The sequence below is a fragment of the Accipiter gentilis genome, chromosome 17 (genome assembly GCF_929443795.1).
Source record: "Accipiter gentilis chromosome 17, bAccGen1.1, whole genome shotgun sequence".
Classification (NCBI taxonomy): Eukaryota; Metazoa; Chordata; class Aves; order Accipitriformes; family Accipitridae; genus Astur; species Astur gentilis.
The window spans coordinates 10,607,131-10,623,812 of record NC_064896.1 but is presented as its reverse complement, the minus strand read 5'-3'; the positions used below and the strand labels follow the sequence as shown (position 1 = coordinate 10,623,812).

General features: G+C 42.0%; 1 protein-coding gene across 8 annotated transcripts in view; it reads right to left on the bottom strand.

Annotated features, from left to right (window-relative positions):
• Positions 1–16,682, bottom strand: part of TSPAN4 (tetraspanin 4) — a 475,717-nt gene that overhangs the window by 249,895 nt on the left and 209,140 nt on the right. Inside the window, exon 1 of one of the 8 annotated variants that reach the window (XM_049820771.1) lies at positions 15,720–15,740. The exons of the other annotated variants lie outside the window; for them this stretch is intronic. The gene's annotated coding sequence lies outside the window, so the exon portion shown is untranslated. Of the gene's footprint in view, positions 1–15,719; positions 15,741–16,682 lie in introns of those variants that run through there. 8 annotated transcript variants of the gene reach the window in all.

Here is a 16,682-nt window from a genome sequence, read left to right as displayed (position 1 = left end):
CATCCAGTTTGATATAGTCACTGGCATACCTGCTAAGCCTGCCACCCACGAAGCTTGATTATATTGGAGCATTTCATGAGGTGAACACCTGATTCACTACAACCAGCTAGAAGCCACTAAATTCATTTCACATCCCTGAAGACACATCAAATCCAACAACTGATTTGCAGTGGCTTCAAAGCAGCTGAAGTGAAAAACTCTGTATTTCATTGTAAGCTGCCTAAGCCATGCATTTCCATCTCTGGCCACACAGCCTTTACTTCGAACTGCACAAATAGATTAAGGTCATTGTCAAAACAATAGGACAATGTCACCCTGGATGAGCTGAACAGTGACAGCAAGTAAGCAGTAGCTGCATGGGAGAGCAGACAGCAGCAAGTTACTAAAGGAAAAAGCAAACTATTTATTCACAAAGGTGAAAATCCCTGATTTCTTGGTCTGGGTTGTTTTAGTCAGACACTAACCAAATGGACAGCATTAAAACTACCTGCAGTGTCTGCTGCAGAGGAACAGAAGAGCACGCTGCAGAGGCCAGCCAGCACAGCTCGGAGCGGTCACCATTATTGCTGCGTATTAAAACATGCCAAACAGAGCCAATGCCTTATAGAAGGAATCTGGCTGGTTTTCTTTATTTGTTTCTGTGCCAAAATACAAATTATTGGGCAGAGCAGATTGTAACAAGGAGAATTGTGACTGCCTAGGACCCTTGCTCTGTGCTTGGGTTACTATCTCCTATGTGACATTTCTGAGTGAAAATCCTGGCCCTTGTGCATCTGAGGATTCTGCTGCGACAGACACATGGAAATCACAACTCAGCAAAAAATGCCTACAGAAAAACACAACAGCAACAAAGCAAACCCCAGTATTAGGCTGCCAAAGCATGAAGAAGTACAGGAGCAAGATCTGCTTTGACACAGCCACACTCAACTAGCAATTTCATCCCCTCTGTATGCCTGGTGTGTGGATATAAATAAAGCATTTGTGAACATGATGCCTTCCTGAAGTTCAGCAACAGCAAGACCTTAGAGTGCATAGAGAGATCTCCACCCAGGTTTGGGCATCGGAAAGATGCAGCCAGCAGCTGTGATGCTATAAACCTCTCTCCTTTTTGAACCCTGCTGCTATCATGCCCCATGCAGCCATCATAACTGCTTCACATTCCTCTGCATCCAGTTTTATCCCTTCATTTGCTGTTTTATACCTACAGCAGAGTGTGAGGGAAGAATGACTTCTTCATAACATCAAACCAGCTAACTCGTATCTTAAGTTGAAACACTGGCGAAAACATTGCCTTCAGAAGCTTACTTAAGATGGACAATAAACAAAATGGTGGGTTTTCTTCTGCACTTACTGCTTAGTAAATCCCAGACACATTAGTATAATGGTAAATTCTTCTCATGGCCCTTGCACCAAATAATGAATCCAGTGATTTCACAGATAGATATTCTGGCCAGAAAGTACAAATGGTTTAGGTGGATATACCCACACGCATGTGCATCACCTGTTATATTCACTACAGAAGATAGACAAGAAAGTAATTCAAGAAGTAACAAAGACATGACATCTGCTCTGTCATAGGAAAATAAAAAAAAATTGCTTGCAAGTATGTGTGGGAATCCCCACACGGTAAAGTGGGTTAAGAGATCCTTTGTAGCTATATTACTAAGTGAAGTCCACAGACATCTTGGTTCCCAGATATATGAAGTCTTAATACCTGTGCAGGTATTGCATACATTAGCATTGCATACTAAGCAATATGGCAGAAATCTGCACTGAAGGTTATTTAGACAAGATCCTGTGAACACAAGTGTTATTTGTGACCTAGATCTCAACCAATTATGCCCTCTGGGGTTAGGAGCCACACTCAGACGCAGTCAAAGCCATTAGCAACAGCGAGGAAGGAGGGGAAAATGAGAAGACAAGAATCAAAACAGGAAAGATATATCCTGTTTTTCAACAGAGAAAGCAACCAATTTCACAAAGGAACATCACTCTGAAGCAATGATGTATATATGTCTTTTGGGGGAGGTCAGGGGTTGTGAGGGATGAACTGGACCAGCAGGACTACCTGAAGTGTCTGTGAAACTCAGCAAGCCACGGAGAATGAGAGCACAAACAAGTCTCCCTGTCTGCAGAGCTGGTGATGGGTGAGCTGGGGAAAATGGAATAAAACCGCTGCTGTTGGGAGGCCTGTTGGAGAGAGATGAGAGGCAGCAGCTTAGTTTGGAGGTAAAGAATGTGGAGGGGGACCACAAAAATTGGGAACAGGCCTGTAAGGGACAGCGGGAGATTCTGATGGAAGATTTCAGTCCTCTCTGCAGAAAGACAAACAAAAAAGAACCACACCCATAAGCCTGATACCAAATTAGCTTAGCACATGGCTCTCTTAATTCTGCCCAAGTATTTTCTGTTTGATGACAGACTGAATTGCTGCTCACTGAACGAGGGTTATCTCCCCCATGCATTACCAGCCTGGCAATCAGAAGGGAACCTGGCAAACAGGACTAAGCACAAGGACAAAGTAATCTTCTCTCTGAGGCCTGCTGCCAAGTGACAGAGCTGCCTGTCTACCAGCAGCAGCACTTTCACCAGGGACTTGGTACAAGAGGTTCTCTTCCCTGCAGGTAAGCATGTGTCACCCGGGGGGAAGCCCATCTGCTAACTTCACCACATGATGGACACGGAGGGGGATGCAGGAGAAGAACAGCAGGAGTTAAGAAAACAGCCTTTTGGCTTGTCCCTGCCATCAGTGCTCAGTGATGCACTCCCAAGTGCTGGCAACTTCAAGATACAAGGTGACGGGCAGTCTGATAACATGCTCTCCCTACCCTGCTGCTCCAAGCATCCATCCCACATTGTAAGCACTAAGTTCCCAAGGAAACCAAAGCTCCTTGGTACTGCTGACTGAGATTTTCCAGTTCATCCAGAGGGCAGACCAAGTTAGGTCAGACTCTGTAAGAGATCTGATGAAGCACCACCAATTACCAGGATTTCTCCCAGGACCTCTGAAGACCTAACAGCACAATGGCTTGGCCGTTATGCTTCAGGCTCACTACTAACCATGTCGTAAGATTTCATTGCTGTCCACCACCCCCCAAAAGTGGTTTATTCAGATACAGCTGTGTGATCTTCTTGTGGTATTTTCCTTTGGTGCTGCACTGTGAGTCCCAGGAAAACACCTGGAGAGAGTGCAGTAGGGTGAAAAAGCCAGACAGCTGCAAGCACATAATAAACCATGGGTGAAATTTCACACAAGAGCTCATTGAGTTCTTCTCTGTGGGCTTTGGGATTTTCAATGCTGATGTTAGAACGACTCACTAGAGCTTGCCAGAGTCCTTACACCCATCCTGCCACAGGCTAAGGCCCAAACTGTTCCTCAGTACTTCAGAAACTTGCTCCTTCCCAGACAGTTGACACCTGAGTACCAAGTGAATTTCTTTCCAGACTGTGTTATATATTCAAAGATATTGTGCTAAAGAGCAGGAAGTTTCCTTCTAACACTCATAACGTTTTTAGTTCCTTTCCCACTCTTTTTTCCACAGCCTCTGCTTTCTTCTTCAGGTCGTGGAGAAAAGAGAATCGCGCATATTCCCCCAAATCTGGTAGTCTAGAGCTGTACCCTGCCTCAAAGTTGGTATCTCAAATACTTATTTAATCCTTTCCACTATGGTTGTGTTACAGAGACCTCATCAGCACTGGGTTTGCATGCAAAAACAGTTTGTTTTCTATATCCTCCACTCTGCCAAACCCCACTGCCAACTCTTTCAAAGGCAATAGTCTTCATAGCCACCCACAACAAGTAGTGTAAGTTGAGAATTTTGCAAAAGATTGTTTTTAGCTTGGAAATGATACTGAATTTAAATTGTAGTTCTAAGTGGTTGCAGAATGTTTTAGCAGCTGCTTTCTGCCCCCACCCTCATTCCCCACTTCTCCCTTCCCATTTCCCCTCATCTCAGTCCACTGGGGTATTTTGGACTCTTTGCTGAATATTCAGCTCAGATAGAGGAATCAAATCAAGTTTTAATCAAGCATTCAAATCACTGCAGGTAGGCTCATTCGACAGTTTCAATAACCAAGCACTCTTGTGACAAAAGCCACCGACGCATGAAACTCACATATGCTGTGCAAAAGCTGAAGTACTAATGCAACACAATCACCAGGGACTCTCCACAGAAGACTACTAACTATACTGTGCAGATAAACTTAGTATTAATAACTCTATGCACCACAAGAGACACTAAATTGTGGAGGAAGAGGGGGGTGGTACAGAAAATTTCCCAGAAGCCCAAGGTCAGTACCTCTTTTCTGTATGCATGAGTGAGTCTCACTAAACTGATTCTTGGAACCAGAGTCTTCTCGAGCTATGTGAGTTACTCTTCTCAGCATTGCTGTCCTGCATCAAAGTACTCTCTCTTCCAGTTATTGTCTGGAACTTCAGATAAGTGAGGTCATCTCCTGCAGTTAGCCAAGGGGTACAAAAGCTAAAGGTGACCAAGAGGTAGCAACCATGCAGAACAACATGGATGAATAAGCAACCTGGTCCTGAGCCCTGACAGCACAGTAACACCAGCACAAAGTTCGCTTTTCTGGAGGTCTAAATCTTTCTGCTAAGCATAAAGAAATAAAGTTGTTCTCACGTGACAAAAATCTGAAAACAGGTGCCATGTAGAAACACTGTCACGCAAAAGTGTATTTTCAGTTTTAGGCAAAAGCATAACTGCTTCTCTATGGTCAGGCAACACTACGTTTCTAGAACTACAGCAGGGTCATAACATTATTCTATCTAGTCCATACTTGACGCTGGGGATGCCTCCCCCATTTGGGAAGAGGTGGTATACAACTGGATTTCTAAGGAGTTAATTTTCCAAACTACTGAGCACTGACACAATTCACTCTCTCTCTTTGACATCCACAAGAATTTTACCACTAACTTCAGTGCAAAAACAGTTTGGACAACAGGTGTACTTAAAAATTTCACCTGGAGGGATTTACTACAGAAATATGAAGACAGGCATAAATGCAGTCTGAACAGAAATGTATAAGTGCAAGCACCAAAATAAACAGAAGGACAAAGGGTTAAAAGAAGGGCTTGTATTGCTAACGAAGACCACACAAGGTTGTGGCAGTGTCACATCCACCACCCCTATCCTCCTTAGTCCACGAGAAAAACAGGCAATGGGTGGCAACTTGGCCTAAGATTTATGGATGGAAGACGGGGTAAGCAAGGCTCTGCAGCAAAGCACCACCCTGCAACCACTGCTGAATACTAAAGGGCACAAAAGATCTGTCCAAAACCACACTTGTTACATCAGGAAGAACCCCAGAGACTTGACATCTGGCATCCTTTGTCCTCTAAGTCACAAAGAAATGATCCTTGCCAGACCACTTGGATGTACACCTCCTGGTGCTTGTGGGCATGTGGGTACATGTATGCAGATGAATGAAATCTATGACAAAATGAGCGTCAGCAGGTAAAATCAACTTATTTAAAGATTTTTTGAATAAATACTACTTTCCTCTTCCATAAGATAACCCACTGAATTTTGTTACGCTGATTTCCCTACATACCCACAATTTCTGTGATACTCAGCCCCTAAGTGCAGCAGAGGATGAGCCCATTTAAGTTTCCTTCATAAACTAAAACTCTTCTGCTTGTCCACCCTGTATTCACATCACCTCACCACTCTCAGAGTTGCTCAGGCCACAGACTCTCTGTAGGTTATCCTAAGTGGGAAACTTCTCCATCAAAAGCTACTGCAACCCTTCATGTGAATTCCTGTTTTTTACAGGTCAGGTAGTAAGGACTGAACATTTAGTCCAAGGAGGTTAACAGGATAGACTGTTGTATACCAGTTGAAAAACTATTTATACTAACACTCACCACCTTACTACCATGGTTGAAACTTTAATGAAAGAAGATTTCTCCACTTAGGGGAAAAGGGAAATGCTTACAAATATAATGATAATTTTAGGCATCTTAAAGTAATTTTCCATTTTATAGGAAGATTCTGGTGCCAACTTGTCTCTCCTGTTCTTCATTTATGATAAAAAAGAAATTACAGTTGAATAGTTAATGAGCCACTTGTATATGCCACACAAAGGAGAGATGCTGCAGTGCCAAACATTTTAGTGTCTGAGTCTGTTGAAGAAAATAGTTTTATAATTCATACATGTTGAAAAAAAAAAAACAACCCCTACACTAAAAGGAAGACCAGACATTGAAATACATATCTGCAATAGGCTGGCTGAAGAATATAAGACATCTCCCAGCCCAGCCTCCACTAACAAACTTTGAGCATAGGAATGGTATCCGGCTTCTGTTGGAATGATACATTTCCTCCTCCCACTTTCTTTTCTTGACAAAATTAGTTTCCCTGGGATGAAGGGAAAAGAGAAGCATGTGGCAGTGGTGCGTGCAGTCCTGGTACTGTGATAAGCAGAGACTGCAAACCCACCACGCTGAATCCTGCCAAACATCCGCTCATGTGAACTATATTACGGGACTTTTTGTTCGTTGGGTTGTTTATTGAAATTATACCAGGGAACTGAATTTACATCTCCGAACCTTACTTTGCTTTCTGCATTTCAAATTGTTTATGCTACTTTATTTGGCCATAAGATTCCATTTAGAAGGAAAACAAAGCTCCCCAAACTCTTGTCAGTATTCATATGCAATCTAATGTAGGACAAAACTGAAACCCAATGAGAATCTCAAGAAGAATTTGTAACACATACAATACTTTTAAAGATGAACTTCTGTAAAGATCAGATTCTACCAGTGGATGGATAAAAACCTGTCCTACCTTGTGGATGAACTTACCATTAATGTGGATGAAGTTACTTGCCTTAATGAGACATCCCTAATATTCAATACTCAGTGAAAAGACATTAAGACGTTGATCCTTTTCGAGTTCAATCTAGTCATTCATAGAACTTGGGGGAAGAATGGTATATACAAGCACAAGCAAATGCTACTGAACACAAGACCACTATGTTTGATGCTCTAAGCAGCCTTCATAAATAATGGTCCACTTTCAGCAGATGGGAATTAGTCACTTCTTGCTCCTCTGCCAAAAGAAGGTGCTGTCTCACTTATGTCCTTTATGGAAAACAACATTTTGAGATTGGACTCCTGGGTCCAAAATCCCAGCTACAGGCCATTTCAGGAAACAAAACTTTCTCCTGAAAAATACAACAAAGACTATTATCACTTAGGTAAGCATTAAACCACCTCAAACTACTTAAAAGCACAAAGAAATGAGGAAGTCAATGTTTATTCTACGGGGGATCCTGAGCTTCAAACACAGTCAGAACTTGGCCACAAAAAGGAAAATACAACTTTTCTAAAATACTGAACAAATTAGAATTCAAATCTCTGTTTCATAAATCCAAGTTATTTTGCTGATAGCCCTTTCACTTTAGGGCATGAAAAAATCAATAAACCAAAAAATTTCCATAGATATTACCCAGACTTCCCAGTTTCAAATAGGACCAGGAAAGGTTATCTAAAGGACAAGGAAAAGAACATTGCACTGGCATCACTGTAGAATTTAGACAAAGTTTGGCTCTGAACAGCAATTAAACTGGGTTATAGGATTTAAATCTGGTGCCCTGAGACTAAGCTGATTCCTAATTCAGCTATGGCCTTGCACAGAGAGTGTGGCAGAATCACAAGGTGATACTGTTTACATATTTTCTGTGAAGGCCAATTACGTGGTTTACTAATATGATCATACTGCAGGTCCTGAGCTCTTAATTATATTACTTTATACATGCCTGAGCTTTTTGTCCCATGAAACACTTGTAAGACCTCACCATTTCATGGTCACTTTTGTCCTACTATCTGGCTTAAATTGTTCCCTGCTTGGCATTCTCCAAACTAGCCAGCATCGCTGTTCTGCCACCAAGTATGATTAGCTCACGGTCAACTTCTCAGGTGCTTCAATGCTGCTGTCTTCTGTGCATAGAAGTGTTCATGTAAGGAAAAGGCGACTCACCTGTCCTTTCCATAACACAGGTGCTTCTTATGTGTGTGGCTGCATGTTGAGAGGGAAGGACACATCCTCCCAGCTCCTAAACTTGCATCGATCTTAGCATTAGGATCTATCCTGGTTTTGAGCACTGTCTACTTCCAATCAAAGGGACTGTCTGTGTATGTGCATGCCTCCATTCATACTTGCAGGCTCCATCCTCATTTCCATGACTGCTGCTCATAGCATCTATTGCTAGCAATTCGTTTTTGTTAGTTCTATCGTTGTCTGCTTTGCACCATTTTCTTTTCCTATAGTTTAGCTCTTTGCTAATGTTTCCACCCTCTTGCCATAGAGCATCCTTTCTTAGCCATTTGTCATTTTAGCACTAGCACATATGCTCCTGGGGGTTGTTTACTACAGCTCCAGGCTCCCTCCTCCCAAACCTGGCTAATTCCTATCCAGCTACACATATGCAAACTCAGGATTTCCACTGGTCTCCAGACCAGTCTTGTCAATGTGGGGCAAAAGTTCAGACAGACATAAAATCTCAGCAAATTTTGCTGCTCACCGGTGAGTAGGCATCAGCAGCTATGGGTAGTAAAGCCAAAAACTTGGTGGGGTAGGCTGGTACAGTCGCCCAGTACAATCTGCGAAGCAGCGTGCGCTGCTTTCAAAGCCGCCTGCCAAGGGAAGAATGCAAATGTCCAGCCTCTGCTGACAGCATGACTAAGTCGGCAGCATTTCAACTGGAAAAAATCTCTATTCACTTCTCATCTCTGTCCCTCCTGCAAGTGTATTCCATGCTGCCTACCAGATGGCCCCCTTTGCGCTGAACTTGTGCTCCCATCTCCTGTGGAGACAAGGTGTCCCACATTCGCTCCCCCATCACAAGCCATGGAGAGGACACTCTTGGTTTTTTATGCTTAATCCTCAATGAAGTAGAGTTGAAAAGTCCACCTTTCCAGCTGGTTTGTCAGCATAGCCTCTTCCCCCTCCCACAGAGTACACAGTTCTTTACACCACCTCCCACAGCAATAAAAAAGAAAGGCTTTAGTATTTCTCAGCGATCGCATTAACTTTGATGAATTGTCTGGCAGTGGCACCTGCTGCTAAGGATACAGATGTACAAGATGAACTAAAAGGCATTTCTCCATAAAGCAGATGATATCGCTGCAGATATGTCACTGTACAAATATATATTTTTCCTCTCATCTGACCAATGATTTTTGCTTTGGCATAGGCATCAATAAAATAGCTTTGGGGGACAAACAACTCCAAATAAACTTTGCAGAAATCCTGGTAATGAAACAGAGAATATAAGGAAGAATTTCCTTAATGTTTCACTGAGAGAAGCTGTTCTTCATTTTGAGTGGAAATTTGCTGTATTTAAAACATCATTAAATACAGCTCCAGGAAAAAAAGAAAACAAACCTGACATATTTCACAATAATAACTTGAGTATTATTACAACTGAGTTGTTCTCTGTGGCTACCAACCCTTTCAAATGGAAACACATACACATTCATATTATTAGTTCAATATCAGGAAGGCAAATTCTTCTGCAGGGAAATTCTATTTCAGCAAAGCAGATCAAAAGTTCAGAAGGAATTAGCGTGCACCAAGTACAACATCCTGCAGAAACATCTCCCATTCCAGTTGGAACTTCAGAAATAACTACAGTAAAATAGCCACTAGAATATTCATTATAAGGTATATGCAACACCCAATATATATTGCAAACCCTGAGGGCATATTTGTCACTTCCACAACAGCTACCACGGGATTTAGAAGTGCTGCATAAAAATGCTTTATTTTTTTATTATTTATTTTTTTATTTTATTAACCTTCAGGGTGACATATGACAGCAACATAAAAGGTCAGTTATGCGGTTCCTCATCTGGCTACTTTGGCTGTTCAGAATACACAAAGCAACTGCAAAGCTGCTATGAAAACAAGTTGGGGATCTTCCAGCATCAGGCACATTCTGTCCCACACAGCACCATTCTGGTATAGATGGTCCAAAATGGATATAGGGGCTGCTAAGGGCAGGGATAGGCAAGAACAGCCAGGTCAGCCGCAGAAGGGTGTGCTGTTCAGGTGTGCTGAGTCAAGTAGTCTATGATGAGATCCCATTACAGGTACTAATTCAGACAGCATTAACTTAAATTAGCTCGCAGGCGGCTCTAAGTTCTGCAAAGGATAAAAATCCCTCTTGTGTAACATCAGTTCTGGCTATAGTTACACCACCTGATCATAATCAATGGCCTTCCTTCCCAAGACCCCTGCAGAATATGCACTAGGGTTGGACTTCTATGCAGCTCATAAGAACATTGGCACTTATGTTAAATAGGATTCCAAATTTACTTCTAAAAGATGAGAGAAACTAATCACTACATGAGGGGCTTCTACACTATGCAGTATTGGCCAATGTCCAGATAAGTTGGGTCAATGCTTTGGCCTAGTGCGGTAATTTTTTGTCATGCCTACGAAGTATAGCTCCTTTTGAAAGTGTTGCTGCCTTTCAATTCAGAAGACTTATAAAATTATTTGGGAATCATCTGCAGTGAAATCTGATGAAGAAATGTTATAGTGATGTTTTCTTCTTCCAATTTTAATTTGAGGAATCTTTTTTCAGGGTCTGTAGATTATGGGACACTTTTGCTTTGTCTTAAAAGGTTTGACGTTAGAAAAACAGAGCAGAGGATCTTGAGACAATATCTAGAAAGACATTAACACGGTTTTGAGGAGGATTTCACAAGTATACAATTTTTGACTTGCAGTAATTATTTTGATGATTATTCAAGGCCAAGTACAACTGCCCTACAATGCAGCCAACCCTCAAATGACTCTTGCCTCCTATAGATTTGTTCTGGACTCGTAAAGGTATTTTTGGCTTCCTAATAAAAGAGCTAGCTACCACAATACCTTTCCAAATCTAAACACCAGGCTTTTTGCTCACTGGTCAAGGCATTGTGTTCCAGAACTAGAAAACACTTCTATATCAGTGTACGTCTTATTGGGTACAAAACAGCTTGCATTTTCATGGCCTAAGGACTTCTCATGTGGACATTATTCTGCCTGGTTTCCATTTTGTTACCAATCTGCACACTGTCTGCCAGGAATATTCCCTTTAACAATGTGCTCCAGCAGGTTGATCCAGACCTTATTCTGTAACAAGCTGAACGTGACCAGAGGTGCTCAGCTATTGTTATGGCCTTTCCTGGCCTTGTGCTCTTTTACCAGACAGCTTCTGCCATGGCACTCAATCCTCTTCTGTCAACACTTCGAATCGTTTGCCCCACAGGTAAAATTCATAGCTTACTCTTGTCAACACAGTGGTTTTAGTGTTGGCAGAGGAAAGCTTATAGGCAGAAAAGCACCAAGAGTCTGCTGCTTGCATACCACCTCCTGGGATATCAATCCCACATAGTCACGTCCTCACAACACATAATCCTAACAGAATGGCAGCATGTAAGCTACAGAAATTATTTTAGGATCATTCATAATATCATCCTGCTAAAGACAGGGCAATTTTGTGAGAGAAAAAATTGACACATAACATCTACGCAGTTTTCATCTGACCTTGCTCACATACCTCTTGGCTATTTCTAATTCCTCCTATAAACTGTGCCAAGCTTCATACTCAGAAATGGTGGGGCTTCCAAAGTTATCCTTAACAGCAAAGACTTGGTACTTCACAGCACAGTTCTGGCTGGAAATAATCTAGGAAGCACATGCCCTGAAACTCCCAGCAAAGACATGACAATGCCCGATGCCTGGGACTGAATTTCTGCTGCCTTTTCCAACTCCGCCCCAGCTGTTCCACTGCACTTCTCGGATTGAAGTGGGAGTGCTGACAGAATACTTCTCAGATGGGAACAGAAGTCATCCTGGTCAGCCTCTTCACAGATCCTGACAGGCAAAAGGCTATTTTAAATGTGCTGATTATCAGGCATGTGAATGCCTCCACAGGCTGTGCACTGCAGACTGGAGAAAGAGAAAACCCTCCTTCAAAAACTTTCGGACCCAGCTCTCCCTTCAAACTCTGACATACACCACTTGCAAGTGCCAAGAGTGAAAGAACAGGGCACAAGCATGGCGATAGCCTCCGTGGTATACAACTCCTGCCTCCAGCAACACGTGTCTCAGGAAATTCCTGAGCTGGCACTGGTATATTTATGTTTACATGCTTTTGACAGATTTGCTGGCACAATATTGTCTAATTGTTTTCAGCCCCCAACGCATCTAAGAGCAGTAAATTCCTTGGGTTAACTAAACACAGTGTGAAAAAGTCCTTCCCTGTTTCGCATTTACCACCTGACAATTCAAGTGGTTTTCCTACAGCTTTTGTACCATGAGAAACTGAGAATAAGCGATCACTCCCGACTCGTGTCTCCACATTGTTTACAACTGCCAAAAGATTACATATCCACCCAACCCCTTCCCTTTGCCCTGCAACTATTATCTATAATAGCAACAGCCCTAGCTGCAGGAACAGGTTCTCTGGGAGACACTGAGCACATTGCCTGCTGCAGAGGATTAAGGACATCAGTTTCCAACTGAAAGCATATAATCATGCAGAATTATAGAATCATAGAATTGGGAGAGACTTGAAAAGACCACATGGATGACAGTAGAACAGGTCATATCTATGTCACCCCAGACAGACATCTACTTCATTTATTAATGAATCTGAATCTTCTATTCTGTGACTGAAGCCTTTTACTTCTTACCCTACACCTGCAAAGAAGGGTTCTTGCACCTATTGACACGTTTGCAAAATGTTGTTAAATATCCTTAGCAATCTCTTCTTTACCAAAGAACTCCAATTTATGCAATTTTCCCTTGAGATTTTATTCTGAGCTTGGTCATTCTCACTGCACTCATATCAAATTGTCCAGTTGATCCACATCTTTCAACTGCAGCTCCTAAAATCTGAACTGTATCCCAGCTGAGACTGTACTAAGTGCCAAAGAGATGGATCATTTCACAGGTCTCATGGGCAATATGTTCTGGTTTGGCATTGCGAGACGGCTTTGCCTTTTGAAGCAACACAGCATTCCTCACTTAAATTCACCTTGTGAACCACAATAACCCCCAGATCTTCTCTTATAGGCCTATTTGTACTTATGCAGTTAATTATTTCTGAAGTGAAATATATTGCATTTATCAATTTTTTTTCAGGCTATATCTCCAATTAGTCAATATCATTTTGGCTACCACATGCATCTTCTCTATTTCCTGCCCCCTCAGAAAATCAGATCAGGACTGAACATTACTTGTAACAAAGTACACAGAGATGCAAAAACTTTCAGATTCTGAAAGATTATTTTTTAAATTGAGCTATGAATCAGGGTCTGAACTACCTTCAAAATAGTTCCCTCTTCGTATCACAGGTGCAGCTCATCTCTAATGAGGTTTCACAGGATAATTAAATCCAGACAGCTTGGGCAAACATCCAGATCTTCAGTTATTCACCTTAACTGACAACTCTGGCAGATAGTTTGAAGTGTTGTAATTCCTAACACAAAGGGCGCATAATATCTGGGACCACTGACTGAATATTTGAGATACCTCTCATTGCTTTATCCACAGTAGGCGAAAATGGCATTAGATAAAGTGCTGCAGTTAGAAAGGACTTTCTTGTTATTTTAAGCAGCTCTGCTATTGGGACAATTACACCAACAGTTTTGCCATGTCACTTCTTTGAAACACCCATTCAACTATTTTTGTGCGGTGCTGATGACCAGCCTAGTGTCCTGCAACATATTTCTAACTCTTACTGAACCTCCCAAAAGGGGAACATACAGTGAGGCCAGCACATAGGACGTGGCTAGGCAGGATTACAGCATCTATTCTTGTCCTCAGACTTTATACAACTCTTGGAATATCCTTTAAACTATCCCTTATATTCACCCTCTGTAAAATGGCATTAGTGAGCAGAACACAAAACTCCCGTTTCAGAAGCGGGACGGGCCTCCCAGGAGTGGTGCATTGGCAGTTAATTTGGCAGCATTAAAGGGGTAAAGATGGCATTAGCACTTACATCCATGTTAAACAGATTTTTATTCCCATAACACCTCTATTGTAAAATCATCCTTATTACACAGATGGGGAACTGAAAAGCAAGAAAATTAGGTGACTCAATTCCATCCGCAAGGATGAAATAGAATCCAGGTCCTGCACCAGAGCCCAGTGCCTTACACACTAAGATGTCTCAAGTAAAATAAAACGATATAGATTTTAAAATTCCTGCTGTTTGCTCATCTTCTATAGCTGTACCTAATACCTCACTAACTTAGCTTACTGCATGGAACTACTTTGACTTCTGCAGTTTTCCTCCTTACCTTAGAGCAATATGCTTCTCACTTTACAAAGTTGTTTTTCCATGTGAGGTTTCCCAAATTCACTTTGGTTTTCTGTTACAGATCAGCCTCACAATGTGGGAGCTGCATGAGAAAACAGTATCGTCTACTTTGAATACCAGCAATGTTTAGGGAAGTAAGCTGTGCCAGCCCACCAGAAGAGAAAAAAAACGAGGTGCAAATAGCTTTGGCAGTTGGTTTGTTAAGCAAGATCACTGGTACACAGCGCCATGCAAAGCTATCAAGCTCTTCTAACACAAGCCCATCCAGCAATAAGTGGGGACAGCACAGCTGTAGGTGCCTGTGTTACATGTAAAGTGCCAGCAAAGGAAAAGGCAGGTGCCTGCAGCTGCTCCGGGCACGGAGGGGTAGCACCGAGCGATCAGCACAAGTAGATATACCGAGAGTGTCAGACAAGCGTGCGTGGCTGCATCCCAGGGCCTAGAAAGAAAACAGATGAATGCACTTGAATGCTGTGCCAGGCTGAGAGGTTGCCACGTGTGGATTCATAGTTTTGCCCTGGGCACTAATGGACCAGACAATCTGCACACGCGGCTGGCGTGTGTACTTCTAGCAACACGAAATCTAGCAACTCACTCTGGAAGGAGGATCATACAGTCACTCAACTCACAGGGCATGCCAAAAACTGCAGGAACATCAATTTTTCAAAGTCCTACTGGTGATGGCCTGGAAGATACACATTTGAAATGTCTCAGGGACAAAAGAAAAAACCCAACCAACCAAACAAAAAGGGGTTTGTTTACTGCTTTCAAAGGTAATGTTGGTCACAAAAACTTCGGTAGCATCCTAGCAACCCTTTCAACAAAAAGTCCTGTCTGTAAGTACAAAATTCACTCTTTCATGAAATTCTGCCACATTTTAAACGACTGAGGATAATCGCCTGAACCCTGTCAAAATGGGGTTTAAACCTGCATAGGTCTCATGCTGCAATACTGACAGAGTTGGAAGTTTGAGAGAGATCTTTTGAGTTAAGTATCCATGTTTTTAAAAAGCACTATTGCAGGAAGGCTTCAAAAGACTATTAACGATTTATGTATCTAAATTCCCAGGAATTTCCAAGCTGGAAAATTTCTGGAAAAAACCCGCCATGCAAAAATCAAGGAGAAACACTCACACAAAACAGTATTCAGGTAGGAATGAGCAGCATGTCCTTCCAATCACAATATATCATCCCAGGTCTCTGGAAGCTTGTAAGGTGTGAAGCTACAAGTCTCTATGAAGCTGAACTTGCACAGAACAGACATTTTTTAAAATTCATCTTTGGTTTAGTAGGAAATTTTGCATGGTTCACTAGATTTTTAATTATTCACACTCAAGTAACTACACTCCTACTGGAAATCAAAATATTAATGTACGATACCTTGCTGAGAGTGTACAAGCAACACAGGTCCCTCCCAGAGTATCAGCGGTGCTGGGCTCGGACTCATCTCGGCTAGCTGCTCCCCTCCCGCGTGTGTCTGCAGAGCTCTCACAGTTGGTCTTGCACAGACCGAGAGCTGAGCCCTGATTCATGATTTCAGGCTCCAGCCATGGAATGCAGCCATTGAAAACCCAGAACTATTTTTACCCCTGAGCAGCCGCAGCATTTCTGCCCCATAAAGATTTCTAAAGCTAATGCCTTACCCTAAACACAAACACACCCTGAACCTAACCAGCTAAGATGCATGGTTCCCTGGCATTTAATGTGGTTTTTAAACTGCGCAGTTGCTATCAACAGGACAAAGCAGCTCAGCCCCTGGCATTATTGTCAGCCCTCAGAAGTCAGACATTTGATCCCAGTTGTCAAAATTAGAAATTCCTCAGAAATGCTTTGCTCTGGGAGATAAGATTAGCTCAGAGCAGTGACTGTCTATATGGTTTGTCTTGTATACCACCAACCCCAGCCTGCATTTTACAAATATGTAATAACATCTTCAGCTAACTGACAGACTGCAGACACAAATAAAAATCACTACATGTCGAACGAAATCACTACATGTTTTAAGGAAAACCACAAGACCAAGGCAACCCCCAAAAAATTCGCAAAACTGACAACAATGGCTTTTTATATAGAACAAACAGAAATGTGGAATTGTCTTTAATAAATAATTAGCAACAAATCAGAGCTGGAAACCTGAACTAAATTTTCAAGATCATACAGAGAATACTGACCACTAGAAACTTTTACAACTGTGCTGTCTTGAACCTACAGGATTCTACAAGAGTACTTCAGAAATAAAAAATGCAACCTCATCTTGCTGTGGAGGAATAAATAACAATAAAAAAGAACTAACTGGATTTTTGCATCATAAACTATAATCAACACAATATACAAGCACTGTGG